Here is a 13,636-nt window from a genome sequence, read left to right on the forward strand (position 1 = left end):
TTAGACTCAGTACAATACAAATGTTAGTTATTATTGCTATTATTATCATTATTATTATTGTAGTTTATGATGTATGAATATAATGGGATATTATTTGCCACATGGAATGATGAAGTAGACAATATCATAGGAAACTAGGAAAACCTTTACGAAATGATGCCGACTAAAGTGAATATAAATGGCAGAATAATTTACATAATGATAACATTTTAAAGAAAAATAACTTTGAAAGTCTTTAAAACTCTGATCAATTCAATGATAAAGAGTCAAAAGAGTGAAGACTCATTTCAGAGAAATAAAACATGCCTCTTTCATTCTGTCAGAGAGGTGATAAATTTACAATGCAAAAAGAGATCTACAGTTTTTTACTTGGCTAATGTAGGAATTTTTTTTTTAGACTATGAAGCTATGTATTGAGGGATTTGTTTTTGTTTGTTTTGTTTGGTCAATGGGTGAGAGAGAGGGAGTAGCTGGAGGATAACACTAATTTAAAAAGTAAATTTGTTAATTGAAAAATAAAAGATCAAAATGATTATAGGATGAGGTATAGTTTTTTTGGGTTTTTTTTTGTAGCAGATGAGTAGATAATTTGTGGTCATGTAATTCAAACATCTCATTTCACACACGAGTTAAACGAGGCCTTTAAAATAAACTGATCTATCCAAAGTTACTTAGGTAGTGGCAAAGCAGAATTTGAGGTACATCTTCTGATTTCCATATATCCTTCTCCGTCCACACCAAACTAGCTGTATTGTTAAAAGTTTTTACTGCTCCCCCTGCCCCAAATGTTGAATAGAAATTTATCTGCTTGTATTTTCTGCTTCTGACTTCTAGCTCTCACCTCCAGGTCCAAGCAAATCACCTTTAGATATCGCAGATTTTCAAATGTTTGAAGATAGGTATCATATCCCCTTGTGCCTTTTCTTTCCTGCTTTGTGATTAACCTGTATTTGCTCTTTGGCTTGATAGTAGCCTTCCTAAAATATAATATATTGAAATATATAAAATATTCTGTATGTCATCTACATATAGTTGGATTAGAAATTTCCTCACTTTGATAATCATACTTGTATTACGTCTCTCTCTCTCTCTCTCTCTCTCTCTCTCTCTCTCTCTCTCTCTCTCTCTCTCTCTCTCCCTCCCTCTCTCTCCCTCCTTCCCTCCCTCCCTCCCTTTCTAAGCTGTCCCTAAACAACCTGGTCTTGCCCACTACCCCAGCAAGGATGCTTACAGAATGTGCTTTGGAGTTCCCAGGGATGAGGTAAAAGTGGTACCCAGTTCCTACAGTGAGCAGGTGCTGAATGAAGACATTGTTCAGTGGTAGGTGACTATTGGCCAGAAGCAGCTGACCAGGCACCTTTTAACAAAGACCAAAAGGATGCCTCTTTGAGCAGAAGCCTTTTTTTTGTTGCTAATGCAGAACATTCTGTGTCATCCTCTAGGATTCTATTGGTTAACTCACAGAAGCAGATAGTGACCCCTTTCACCTTTATCTTAAACAATGCACCACTGATGATTTTGGAAGAATGATATATTTACTGTGTGAACCCTGAAATTAGTGGCTGAAATAAAATCTGATGGGAGGCATGCATCTCCTCCAGTTTGTTTGGGGTTTCTAGAAGTGTTCCAGTAGCACTAAAGGACAGATAAATCCTCCTGACAAATCTCCCTGATCTGATACCCTATGTAGCAATGAAAACCAAGACTAACAAGCCTCCCCTTTCACCAACAAGCTGTGTTAACAGAAAGTGAATCATTTTCTTCCAGTCAGCCACTGGAAGCAACCCATTTCCTTCAAAGAGCTAACAATAGCAAAGCTTTTCTTCTCCAGTTTTCTCAAATGTCAGCAACAGGTATAAAGGCTATCTTCTAACAGTTAGTTCACCACATCATAGAATGCTTTTCTATCAACTTTTCTAGGGGCAACTAGGTGGTGCAGTGGGTAGAGTGCCAGGCCTGGAGTCAGGAAAGACTCTTCTTCCTGAATTCACATCTAGCCTCAGACACTTACTAGAAGTATGGCCTTGGGCAAGTCATTTAACCCTGATTGCCTCTGTTTTCCCATATATAAAATGAATTGGAGAAAGAAACCAGTCCAGTATCTTTACCAAGAAAAACCCAAATGAGGTCACAGAATCAGAAATAACTGAACAACACATCAAATTTTCTATTTATTTAAGCTTTTCTACCAGCTTTCCTTTTTTTCTATGAGCCATCCTGGTTTTATCAGCTTTCTGCCTCAAAAGGCATTCCCAGTTCTAAGCCCCTTCCCTCAGCTGTAATTGGCTAAGCTCAACTCCCTTTAAGGGGAAAGGGTATAATTTTAGTTCTTTTTCTTTCTTTCTTTCTTTCTTTCTTCCTTTCTTTCTTTCTTTCTTTCTTTTTTCTTTCTTTCTCTTTCTTTCTTCTTTCTTTCTTTTTCTCTCTCTCTCTCTCTCTCTCTCTCTCTCTCTCTCTCTCTCTTCCTTCCTTCCTTCCTTCCTTCCTTTCCTTCCTTCCTTTTCTTTCTCTCTCTTTCTTTCTTTCTTCCCTCTACTTCTCTCCTTCCCTAACTGAGTCTTCAGTAAACTCATTCCTGTCTGAAGTCAGGATCTCCTTCTATAAAGTGATTCATATCTATCTTAGGGTGAAAAATCAAAATTCACATCTGGCAGACATAGACACAGGCAGTGAACAATTGACCTACAGTTACTAAACTTTTCTAGTTCCCAGAGTTGTCCAGCTAACAATCTTTGAGTCCTCATAATAGCCAAATAAAGTTAGCTGCTTGTTCTACAGAACTGACAGTTTCAAGAGAGCCTGAGAGAAAGCAGCCTTAAGAGAAAATAGTAGCATAAAGGCAGAACTGTGATTGTTCTTCCTTCAGTATTTTTGTTAAGGGGTTGTTTTCTCTGAAATTTTCTCTCTCCCTTTACACAAATACAACTGTCCAAATTTTAAAGAAGCATCATCTTACACTTCACATTAACGGAAATTATTTTTGTTTACTTCTGAATTTTTCTATCATATCCTTGTCAGGTGCCAACAAATAAGAAAATTTTTGAAACTGAGCTGGCCAATAGTATATATATTTGCTGCTTTGGGACCAGCTTAGCTATATACAGAGATGCTCATCACTAGGTGGTCATTGAGCCATGACACCTTCAGCCATTTTAATTGTCAAAATTTGACTATGGCTGAAAGAGGTAGCAATCTGTATTAATGTAGAAAATAACTACACTGATGAAATCAAATCATAGACACTTGGAGTGGGGATTTTTGTTTTATTTTGTTTTGTTTTGTTTTTTACTGCTAGCTATTATAATTCACATAAGCATCAAGGTTAGCTAGCTCTAGCCATGGCTTTCATATGTTATAGAAGGTATTTTCTGCATTGTAGTATCTGTGTAGAGATAGCAAAATATCACTAAAACAAGTCCTTCTTTCTCCCTTATAAAAGTGTAAAGATTGCCCTAAAGGTCAGTGGGGAAATGTTTAGTAGTCACCTGAGTTAAACTGATGGTGGGTACCTATCAAATGGAGAAAGTCATTGTATTTCCCATTTGTCATAATCTATCTCAGGAAAGTCTGTGACTATTCTGTAGGGGAAAAAAATATAGTTTTTGGAATTTTTCAATAGATGATTGCTGAAATTAATATAAAAGTGTGGGTAATTAGAGGGCACAGATATCCCAAGGAGATAGATTTCACTTCATAAGACTACTGTCACAGCTATTCAACTTATAAACACAAAGCTAAAAAGAGCTCTTGTCTCAGGTGTCCTAGAGGTTGTTCATCATTACTGTTCAGGAGTCTGGTTAAACCTGCTCTCTAAATTCTCAAGAAGCAATTGCCTTATAGAGAATTCAAGCCAAGAAAACTTCATTTTTGAAAACCAAACCATTCAGGGAACACAATGTAGAGATTTAAAATTTATAATTTATTAGAAAAGGCATTTTTAGGTGGAAAAACAGGTTAAAAACAAATTTCTTAAATATTCCCCAGGGCAATACAATAAAAAATAAATTGATGATTCTATCTAGTTCTTTTAATGATTTTCCTGAAATGGAATAATTAATAAATGAAAAAAATATATAATTTGTATATTTCACATTGCCTATGTGCCTATGTGCAAGAATGGCACTGTTGAAATAGATTATCTTTCAACTGAAAAATAAGTATCAAAATTTAGATTTATGGATATGATAGCACTGGTTGGGTCTTCAGGGACCCTCTAACACAACGTTTGTTGTTTTCTGTTTTCTGTACCTGCTCAATTCTCCTGGCTTTCTCACAAATTTTCATTTGTTTGAGCTCCTTCATGACAAAAAAAAAGACAATATTTGTGAGTGCCTCACTGAGGAAAGACTTATACCCAAAACTATAATATATCTTGATCTTACTCATCCTTGCAGTAAAATATGCACTTATATTACCAATATAAATATATAGTTTTGAAAATCTATATTTGATCTATTTTCATTTTATATCTTTATTTTATTTTATGGATTTTTCTAATTTTATATCATTAAGCTACTGTTAAGAAGAATTGGTTAGGCTGTCCTTTGTAATTTTCTACTCAAGACTAATGTATGATTATTTAAAGCAAAACAGGACTAAATAAAAATCTTATTTCATTCCCCTCCAAATTCCAGATTTAGCTGCAAGGCCAAAAAATTAAATAAACACAACAGGAGGAAGTTTTCAAAGACTTTTCAGGATGAATATGGAACAAAAGTAAAATTCTTAAGTCTTTAAGAAAAAAAAATTCCACAATTCTTCATTCAAATCCTTGCCATCCATTGACATTTTTGAAGTTTTAATTTTGCAATTTCTAAGTAGAAAAAAGTCAAGTCTCATAGGGATTTAGCTGATAGGTTCTACAAAAGTCTGAATTCTTCCCAGAACACTAAAACCAAAGACATTGCATTACATATATACACACACACATACATACATACACATACACAAGTATATATGTCTATGTATGTATATATGTATATATAGGAATGAGCTACTCTACAGCAACATCATATATATGCTTCAGCCTTGATCTTCATGGTTCCTACCTTCTAGAAATAGAAGAGAATATTTCATAGTTATTATTAAATATCAGTCTTTGTTTTGGTGGACAATTTAGATAAAACTTGAGCTCTTTTTGTCTATCATATTGCTAAAAGACATATAAATACACTATCATTATTAAGGAACTACATTATTTGAATAATCGAGGGTAACTTGGTACATTTATTGATATTGAATTCAACCTTGAATTTTTCTTCAGAGCATGAAAAACATGAGGGAGACAAGGTGATTTTAATTGATTATCTTCTAAAGATATGTACAGACATCATAAAGATATTAAAGAAACTGTCTTCCATTAAGAGTCCTCTTCTTTATGTCCATTTCCCTTAAGATTACACATATATATTAGAGTCTACTGAAGAAATCTGTTTAATATATTTTAATTCAAAATTCCATAAGAGAAAGAGCTGGCGGTTTTATTTACAAATTATAAAACCCACTCATGATTATGCTACTAAAATATTGGTTAGATTCAGGTAAAGGTGTATAAAGAACAAGTGTTTGGGACACAGAAGGGAGAAAGAACTAACTACAGATTGTCAAGAAGCAAGACTATTAACTTGGCCATCTTCATGAATGATGTTATACATCTTCATGCCTTTATTATATTTTTGAATATCAGAGGTTATTACAAAATAATTGACATTTCTTCAAATATTTGACTCAATTACTTAAAAAGTTATAATTATTTCAATGCATTGCTTAGCAGTTAAGTTATTATTGATTGACCCAGTCACTCTCCAAAACACATGCCTTATCCATACTTATTGGAAGATTAGATGAGGAAGGGGCATTTTATTTGAATTCTATCCCTATAGTCCCTACAGTCATGACAAAAGATACCCAATCTAAACATGATTAGGGTGATAATAATAAGAATATAGGGAACATACAACAAAAACAAAAAAAATTGCTTTACATTTGACAAAATCTAATTTTGACATTTTTTCTTGTCTTCTCAAGAACATTAATGTTTCATTTGCAACCTTGTGGGAAACGTGAAAAAATATCCAGAATTTATAACACATGTATAATTTAAAAGGAATTGTGATTCATCGAGGCTAGAGGAAATAACAGAAAGTTTATGTCCAAAGTCTCATTTCTATTCATCATTGTAGTATAAGAATTAGAAAAACACAAATAAACAAAAACTCTTTATTTATTCATAATGTGTACTTCTGAGAAATAAGTCTTATATCCACTTAAAGGTTAAGTTCAACTCCTCTCAACTAGTAGACAGAATCATACTCTTCCAGAGGCAGTCAGTTCCACAAGGTAATGCCAATAACAGACCGTTAAAGTTACATCTTAAAAATAGTACAAATAGCAAGGTTTTAATCCATAAAATAACCATGAAATTAAATGCAGCAAATTTAACTGCATATCCTGAATAAAGAATTAAATTAAAAATTTTCTCAGAAAGTTCAGGGAAATGGTAACATCACACTCCAAGGCCCAAAACCAACATAGTGAAAGATAATTCAAAAAAGAAAGTTTTCCTTTGAAAACTTGGCTTTTAGCAGATATCAAATCCAGATGTTGCCAAAGGTAAGATGAGCACTTTTTTTTAACTGGAAAAAAAAGTTTTTCACTTATAATTGCATAAGGGTTTACTTCAACACCACATGTTGGACACTTTTACCTAATCATAAAGCAGTTCGTTTAAAACCTTCATAAAGCACAATCCTACTGAGAACACAGCTTGCAACTGAAGTCTTCTAAAAAAGAATCCATTTCACGGTTGGCATTTGATGGATATTCCTCAGGTCAACAACTTAAATCTTGAGTATAATTTGCTCCTGAATCTTATCTTGTCTGTGTTTATTTCAACTATTTACATTTTAAAATGAGTAACTCTAGAAGAGGTCAACTGTTACTTAAAATTAATGTCAGTGAATTTGTATTTGATGATTCAGTTTCAGAATGCTTATTATCTAAATGCATCAATGGAGAATGCAATCCCCACCCACCCCCCAAAAAACTAAAAGATCTGCTGAATTGTCCTCAAATCATAAAAGTGATTAGTTGGCCCTTTTGGATCTTTTGAAATCTATTAGGAATCCCAGTTGATATTTCTTCCATTTCATTACCACCACCACAGCCAAGTAATATCACAACCTGATTTAAATCTGATACCTGAATATGGTATGAACCTCTTCCCATCTCAGTGCATTTACATGTACCAAATCTTTTCCTTGGAAGAGTAACTTATTGAAATCTTATCTGTCTATCAAGACCAAGATTATATGCCACTTCTTTTTGTGTGCTCAATATAGAAGTTCTCTATCTCTCCTTTGATGTCCTAGGTCACTTTATTTATGACACTTAGGCTATTCTCTATTGCAATTTACATACCTATATTGTGTAATTCATATACTAGATTGAAAACTTCTTGAAGAAGAGATCATGTTTTACGTATTTCTAACTTCCATAATAATGGCTTCAGCCCATTTCTTTTTACATAATGGGTTGTCAACACAAATTCATTGATTGAAAGATTTTTATTTCCCATTTATAATTTTCTAAAGATCATTTTAATTCTAGGCATCGTTTTAATATTTTTCTATATGGGAATAGAGCATCATTTTGAGCTTGGTTTCAAACATGAACTCCATTATAATAAAGATCTGCATTATTCCATTCATTTAGCTTCATTTATTATTCTTACACAATGAATAACTCCTAGCAGTCAAAATTCACACTTCAAACTATTCTTGATCTGCATAGGAATCTATATTAAGTAGTCAGGTTCTTAGAAAGCACTACATTATTCATTGGTATTTTAGGGAATTATAATTAACTGCAACTTGTGAGGAAATGGCCAATAACATCTGATTCCAGAGGATTCCACCTTTCTTTTAAGTATCAAAAATAAGAAAATACCTAGAAACTGTATTATACTTGTGCTATTGGCAGTGAAAAATTGAGAATATAATCCAATGCCTTGCACATAGTAGGTTCTTTAATATGTGATAAGTTATTATTTCAATAACATAATTAAATATATGTAGATAAAATGGGGAGAGTTGGGTGTTATGAGATAATGCAAAGACTAGAGCAGAGGGGGCTTCACCACTCAGTTTTCTTGGATTGTCATATATATATGGTTTTGATCTGTAAGGTGTTAATGGACATGTTGTTAAACCTTATACACAGAATGAGTTTAAATGTTTTGTCTGAATTTGTAATTCACTCATAATGTATCATGAGCTCCTTTGGTTGCTGAATGATATTGCTAAATTTCAAGGGCAAATGCATCTTATAATAATCCAGGAAGAGTAATATTTGACTTTAGAAAGTCTTTAATAGCTTGTAGATGTATAGACACATTCACTGTGCCCAACATTAACAGCCGTAATTTCCCCTAAACCAATTGAGTGTTTTAAGTTCTACATTTCAAATAAGAATTTGGCTCTTCCACTCTGTATTGATCTCCTTTATGAGAATTTCCAGGAATACTCCACTATGTTATAAACAGTTGTGGTGGTAGAGTGGCCACTACTTTGAGAGCAAAAATAGCAAGTAACAAGAAGAGGAATCCTATTACAGGGCTGGTGGTTTTTCACTTGGTTTGTTTTTCAGCATTCACTAAATTGCCTTATAGTATTTCAAGGTTCTTTTGTGAACATATAAAGATTAGATAAAGAGATACACACACATACACACACACACACACACACACACACACACACATATATATATACACACATATAATACTCACATATATTATGTATATTGTATATATATGTAAATATATACACACATATAGATATGTAATACTCAGACTCTTCAACTTCCTCTAAGAAATGATTCCTTACGAAAACAAAAAAATGAAGTCAAGAGGCTCAAACTATTTTAAAAAAGAAAAAAAATGTTTTCTGTAAACTTGAAGTACCACTGATAGGTTAGCTCAACAACCAACAACTATAAGTAGAAGATAACAGCAATATAACAACAACAAACAACGCAACTGGTACTATGCACAAAGGGCTATAAAACATGCATAGCCTTTCACCAAACAATGCCACTATGAGGTCTGTATCCAAAAGAGATTTTAAAAAAAAGGAAAAGAATCTGTGTGTACAAAAATATAGCAGCTCTTTTAGTAGTGGCAAAGATTTGGAAATTGAGGAGATGTCCATCAATTGGAGAATGGCTGAACAAGTTGTATATGATTGTGATGAAATACTATTGTGCTTTAAGAAATGAAAAGCAGGATGTTATGAGAAAAATCTGGAAAGACTTACATGAACTGATGCAAAGTGAAATGAGACCCAAAAAACACTGTACATAGTAACAAATATCACATGATGATCTACTGTGAATAACTTAGCTATTCTCAGCAGTACAACAATCCAAGACAATTCTGAAGGACTCATAATGAAAAGTGCTTTCAATTTCCAGAGAAAGAACTGGTAGAGTCTGAAAGAGATAGGAGATTATTTTTCTTTATTTATTTTTCTTGTTTTTTAAAATGTCTTTTGCAGCATAACTTACATGAAAGTGTATTTTGCATGGCTACACATGTATAACCTGTCAAACTGCTTGCCTCCTCAGTGAGGGAAAAGGAGAGGGAGGGAATTTCAAACTCAAAATCTGAAAGAATGTTCAAACTGGTTTTACATGTAATTGTGAAAAAATAAAATATTAAATTACCAAAAAAACCTGCTGTAGCTAACTAAGGTTGTCTAATATTTAGTAATATTTTTAACTTTTTAAAAGTCATCTAAAAGTGCTTTGAAAGTATTGCTTAATTAAGGGGGAAACTGTCCCTTACGTAGCTAAATGTGACTGTCACATTCATTAAGATAAAATCAATAAATAAGGATGTCAAATAAGCTGAGATCTGTAAGAGTTGTATGTCAACATACAGGCAAATGTGGAGAAAATATAATGTGGTAAGATTACTAAATAGATGTTCATTTAATGGGTCAATCAATCAATCAATCAATTAAAAAGCCTATTAAAAAACATATTACATTCCAGATGCTAGTGTGCTGAATGCTGGAGATTAAAAGTAGAAAAAGCATACTATCCCTGCAATTTAACATATTAAGAGATATGCAAATGTAAAATACAGGTAGAATAAATATAAAATTATGCATGATAGGGAAACCAACAACAATAATCAGGAAAGACTTCTTGGAGAAAGCTGAACTTGAGTTTATCCTTAAAGTCAAGTCAACATGCATTTATTAAACATCTGTTATATTCCAGGTACTGTGCTATGTACAAAGTTCTTGAAAAAGCTGTCTATTCATGATCTCTCCTTTTTTTCCCCCTTCTCATTCTTCAAGTCTTTGAAATCTGCCTTTCTGACCTCATCACTGTACTGAAACTGTTCTCTCAAAAATTTACCAAAGACTTCTATGTGCTGTCAGATTGTCTTTTCTCAGGCTTATCCTTTGTAAATTATCTCCAGCATTTGATGTTGAGAACTGCTCTTGTTCTGGTAATTTCTTGCTATCAGTTTTCTTTACACTACTCTTTCCTGGCTCATCCTTTCCTGTTCAGCTTCACTTGCTCAGTTTCCTTTCCTGGCTCATTATCTATATCATGGATATAGGTGCATACTAGGGTCTGAGATTCCATTCTTTTCACCTTAATTAATTTCTCTAGCTTCATTTTCTCTACTGTTTTCTTCCATTAATTCCATCTTACCAACGTCCTTGAAATGTTTAAAATATCTGTTCAAAACTGAAACCAGTTAACTTTCCCCAAAAAATGCTATCTCTAAAATTTCTTTATTTCTTTTGAAGTCACAACCATTTTTACAGTCTCCTAGGTTATTAAAATCAGTATTATCTTCAAACTACTTACTGTCTGTTACTCAGATAGCCAATAGTTTTCAAATCTTGCTTTTTCTTCCTCTGAGACATCTCTCAAATTTAACCCTTTATTTCCATTCATATCGCTTCTGTCTTAATTTATACACTCAATATCTCTTGTCAGAGTATCCCCATAGCCTACTAATTGGTGTCCCTGCCTCACCATTTCAATCCATCCTTCATGTTGTTGCCAAAGTAATTTTCTTTAACCACAGATCTTCTCAATCAACCCTAGTGGCTAGCTATTAACTCTAGGATAAACGATAAAATCTGTTTAACTTTTAAAGCTATTCACAACCTTTCCCCAACCTATCTCTCTTTTTTCTTGCCAAGTTACCTATTTTTTTCCTTCGAGACAACATCTGTGTCATTTTAACAGTTCATCATCATTATTTTTTGAGTTACACTTTAAAAAATAATGTCCTACAGCATCTCTTTGAGATAAAACAAAAAGAAAAGAAAAGAAAAGAAAATCCTTCATACATAAATATGCAGTCCAACAAAACAAATTCCTGTATTGGCCTTGTTTAAAATATATATATCTCTGTTTTAAGTTCATCACCTTTAGTGAAATGTTTCATCTGTATTCTTTTGGACTTGTGGTTTTTCATTGTATTGAACTAAGTTATTAAATCTTTTAAAGTTGTTTTTTCATTGTAATATTTTTGTATAATAAGCTGTTCACCTAGTTCTACTTACTTTTCTCTGCATCTGTTCACAAATATCTTCATAATTACTTTTGAAAATTTTACTTGATTATTTTTATTGCATAATAATATAATAATACATTTATGTACCACAGTTTGTTTTGCAATTCCCCAGTAAGAGGACACGCACTTAGTTTCCACTTTTGGCTACAATGAAAGAGCTGCTAGAAATAATTTTGTACATAGAAAGACTTTTTGTCATTTTTTGGTTTGTTTTCTTTGGCATATAGGTTGAGTACTGCTACAGCTGGGTCAACTGGTTTATAGAGTTTGGAAACTCTTCTGGTTGCTTCCAGTTTTTAAGTTCTGCTACATGCTGACATTTTCCAATAATTTAGAAATAAACGTAAACAGTCTCATTTTAGTTATCAACTTTTTGTTTTACTACAGTTTGCAAGTCTCCTTTAGGATTTCAAGTAGTTTGGACACTAAAGCATGATCATATCCCACTAGCAGTTACATGACATTTTAAATGGACTGATTCCCTTGGTCAGTTATTAGTACCATTCTACTCTTGCCCATTGCCAAAGATCTCCTGAAAATACATTTTGGAACTCAACGCTACTTCCTCTGTGTTTAAACATATAAATATAATCAATCAAAAAGCAAGTATTAATAATTTAGTATTTGCAAAGCATTTATATAAATGAATATTTATTTACATACACAGATTTCTTCCTCATTTTTTTTAGTATCTTAAGTAATGTGTAGCAAACATTTCATTTGACCACATTTCCACTGTGCTTCCAAAGTGCAATCAAAATTCCTAAAATACCTTGTTCAATTTTGCATGGGTATGTATATGTATATAAGTATGCATGTATATGTCTACATTTACACACACAATACACATATGTATACACATACATTTAGATAAGACAGGTTGCAAAGTATTTTCCACATGCATGATCTCATTTTACTCTCCCATAAGCTGGCTGGGAGGTATGTATGACAAAGCAAAAACAAAAACAAAAATCCCATTATCTTCTTGTCTAGAGCAAGAAATTAATTCTCAATAGATATTATGTTACTTGCTTAAGATTAGACCATAGCCACAGGAAGGAAATGATTCTAGACCTGGTCCTTCTAATACCAAAGCCAATCTTCTTTCTATTAAATTATGCTTCCTATCACAATAATACTAAATGAAATTCCTTTATATCCAGCAATCTTCTCAGAATCTCTATTTTTCATAAGTCTCCTCTATCATACCTCAGTAAATGTATATATATATATATATATATATATATATATATGCCATAATACAATTTATGATATATAGATATAGATAGATAGATAGATAGATAGATAGATAGATAGATAGATAGATGATAGATAGATAGATAGATAGATAGATAGATAGATAGATAGATAGATAGATAATTATATCTTGGAGATTACTTTAAGTTGGATTCCCACCTAGGAAATGCTCTTAGGCTCGGTATCTCTGTGGCTACTCCCAGAATCTCTATTTAAGGAAGACATAGGCCAGCCTTCTCTTCATTTCTCCATAGGCTGTGATTCAGACTCTTTCATCATGACACCGGTACTGCATACTGTCTTCCTCACTTTCCCTTCCACTTTTCAATCTCCTTTGATGTATTGTATTCCCCTCCATCATTAGAACATAAGCTCTTTGAGGGCAAAATCTATTTGTATTTTTTAATCATATTTTTATTCCCAAAACTTAACACCAGTACCTGGCATGTAGCAAGTGCTCAATAAATGCTTGTTGACTGACTGCAAAGAAATAGTCTTTCTATTTCAAAGACTACTTTCCATGTGTTTTATGCTTTATTACATAAGAAATCAAATTCCCTTTTTTAAAAAGTATCTGGAAATTCCATTTTTATTTTTTCCACAAACCTCAAATGACTATATGAATCAAATGTGCTGGTTTGTTTTTTTTTTAAGTTTTAAAAGGGTAGGATTTTTTTTTTGGCAAGGTCAAAGAAAAAAGTTTGTGACAAGAAAACATTTTTTTTCTGTTTCAAAGCCAAAAGAAATATTTCTAGTAGCCTGGGGCAGGATGTTTAA

The sequence above is a fragment of the Phascolarctos cinereus genome, unplaced genomic scaffold (assembly GCF_003287225.1).
Source record: "Phascolarctos cinereus isolate Bilbo 61053 unplaced genomic scaffold, phaCin_HiC Scaffold_4;HRSCAF=312, whole genome shotgun sequence".
Classification (NCBI taxonomy): Eukaryota; Metazoa; Chordata; class Mammalia; order Diprotodontia; family Phascolarctidae; genus Phascolarctos; species Phascolarctos cinereus.